This window comes from Gordionus sp. m RMFG-2023, chromosome 1, assembly GCF_954871325.1.
Source record: "Gordionus sp. m RMFG-2023 chromosome 1, tfGorSpeb1-WG-v2, whole genome shotgun sequence".
Taxonomy (NCBI): Eukaryota; Metazoa; Nematomorpha; class Gordioida; order Chordodea; family Parachordodidae; genus Gordionus; species Gordionus sp. m RMFG-2023.
Genome location: NC_088775.1, coordinates 78,265,310 through 78,268,386, shown reverse-complemented (window position 1 = coordinate 78,268,386; position 3,077 = coordinate 78,265,310).

Sequence of the window (3,077 nt, the reverse complement as noted above, 5' to 3'; positions counted from 1 at the left end):
TGAAATGTTAAAACTATTAACCAATAATTCAGTTTTTATATGTATAACATATTTATGGTTTGATCACCACTGCATTATATAATTTTAGAATAAATATATAAATATCATCGAGTTTGTGAAGCGTGTATAGCCTATATGTGTTCACTTAGGATATAAATTTTGGTTCAAATTGAAGAAGTATCGGGTTTTTTAAGGCTAACTGGCACGGAGTTGGACAGGTGCAAAATAATCGAAATAAGAAACCTACAAAATTTAAATTTTCAAGATCAGAACGTGGCTCAAGAAATTTAAAAAAAAATAACAGGACGAGTATGGAAATTCTTTGAAAAAAATAATAAAGGGCTGGGAAATTTGTACATTAATCATTTTCAGGCCGAACAATTTATATAGAAGATATCAGGCAGGGCACCGCAAATTTATTTTTTCATTAAATTATAATAGGCCAATCCGGACATTAATATTTTTATATATTTTTAAATTTCAAGCTAATATTTTGATTAATATTATCAGAAAATAAATAGCGTGTGCGTATTTCTTTGTATTTTAGGAGCTGTCTAAATAAATATTAAATTAATAATATTATTAAGATTATATATTAAATCAAATAAAATTAATAAACAATTTATTTATGATATAATCTGATAAAATTAGAAATGCTCAATATGGATATGTTGTTGTAAAAACAGATAGCCATATGAAAGGTATAAGTATCATTATTGACATTGGAAAAAAAATAGACATATAAAAATGACATGCCCGAAAAATTCTTTCAAGCAAAATGTAAGAGACTGGGGCCTTATCATAAACCTTTAAAGTGCCAAGCCTTTTGAGTAAAATTTTAATGAGTAGGACAATTTCTTTTATAAGAGACCTGCAACTAAATCCATAATTTATAAGGATCAAAATCATAACCATTATTTTTTAAAAAAATCAAAGCCGGAATTCCTTTAAGTCAAGGATTTAAACTTCGCTAATCTTGAAACTCCTCTACAATTCAATAAGTAATATAAAAAAAATTTTTTATAAAATTCAACCAATTTACATACAATTTTATATGCATAAGGGGAATCATCATCAAGAGTTTTAACCATCCCCTTAGATTTTTCAAAATATTTTGCTAATACATATATTATAACTAATAAAAAAAATTTAGCTTCTAACTCGAAACAGAGTTGAGACATAAGCCTATGAAGTATTTTGAGAAAAATGTGCTCTTCTAATTTCAGGTATCTTTGGATTTAATTGAGAAGCATATCATATGAAATTTATTATGTAGCTTAATGGTATGCCTTTAAAATGACATAATATTAAATATCAAGGTTTAGATTAATATATATGTTGCTAAACACCAAAATAAACAACTATATATAATCCTATGGAGTGAAATTAAAACATGGCAGGGCATTTCTGATCTTTAAATTGTAATATATAGTATAAGCTATCAAATATTTTATGTTTAATATATAAAATTTAATAGTTAAAAGAATAGTTATTTACATAGGCGTACCCGGGGGGGGTAAGGGGAAATCCCCCCCTCCTTCAGATATTTATCACCTTTTGTAAATATCATTTTTAGCTAATAAAAAATATTCCCCTTAGTCCTCCCCCCCCCACTCCCTGACCCTCAGATATGTATGCATATAATTAAAAAGAAAGAATGTAAAAGTTGATATTTTTTTATAAAACTATTCATCATAATTTATAGATTTTTGGGAAAATAAATTTATAAATATGTAAAATGAACCAAAAATATAAGCCAAAGATAAGTCTTAAGATAGAAGAGAAATGTATTATAATTATTAATAAAGATCCATAAAATTACTAAATAATATAATATATCAAATATAATTTTTTATAAAGTGAGTAATTTTAATTTATTTATCTTAATAAAAGTAAAATATAATTATAAAACTATTGATAAAATTAAATCATAAATTAAAAAAACATTAAAGCACAATACAAACAGTGTAGATTTACAGTATATCTAATTATCAAATGACAATCAACTAATTTTTACCAATATAGCGAATTATATATTTTACAGAAAACTATAAAATATTGATAAGGACATCATAAAATATCTTTTAAAGACATTGTGGGATGAACAATATGAAGATTAAATTTAAATATATTTTTACTTAAAATAAATAGATGGCGTTAAATAATTGAATGAAAATTATTGCTATATTTAATATCAAGAGCATTGATTAGTGAAATTTGTTAAAATATTAACTGTAATATACAAGTGGAATTTTACCTAGTATTTTATAACTAATTCTGTATAATAGAGTAAAATCAACTATATGTCTACTTACTTTTTATAAATAAATTTATTATAATTATTTGGAATAAATTATACCATGCTTTTATATTATGGTATATACAATACAAGTAATTTATTATATTTTTATTTTATATAAACTAATAAAAATATATTTCATATTTGTTCCATGCTTATTTTTTTTATTAAAATTTGTAAAAATATTTAATGACTATATATAGACTAAAGTAACACGGCCGAAGCAGCCCAAAATGGGATCTGGGGGCTAAACCCCAGTAATTTTTTAATCCCCCCCTTATGAAAATCCTGGCTACGCCTATGGTTATTTATAGGCTAGTGTGGGAGGGGGGAGGTGCAAAGAGCAGATAATTAACCCTTCAATACTCTGGTCGGGTATATGAAACCTCAGGCATGCTAGAAATGATATTACATAAAAACGGTTAAATATTATGATCTGGATTCTTCAGTAGCTTCATCAAATATATCTTAGAATCTATATTCCAAATTTCATATATTTCGGTGAGTAGTTTTTAAGATATAAGCATTTTGTGACTGATTGGGGTTTGTGTGACCCCACCAGAGTAATATATTATAAAATTTATTATAACAAAATCTAAATATCTTTAATTTTGATTGAGATATATGCAAGAGAAAACTTAAACATTTTTTTTGATGGAGTTATTTTATTCTTATTTTCACCATCTGACTCATTTCTCAAATTATTTTTATCATATACCAGACAATAAACTTAAATATTATTTAGATAAATAGATCTATCCATCCCAAATGGCGAAGA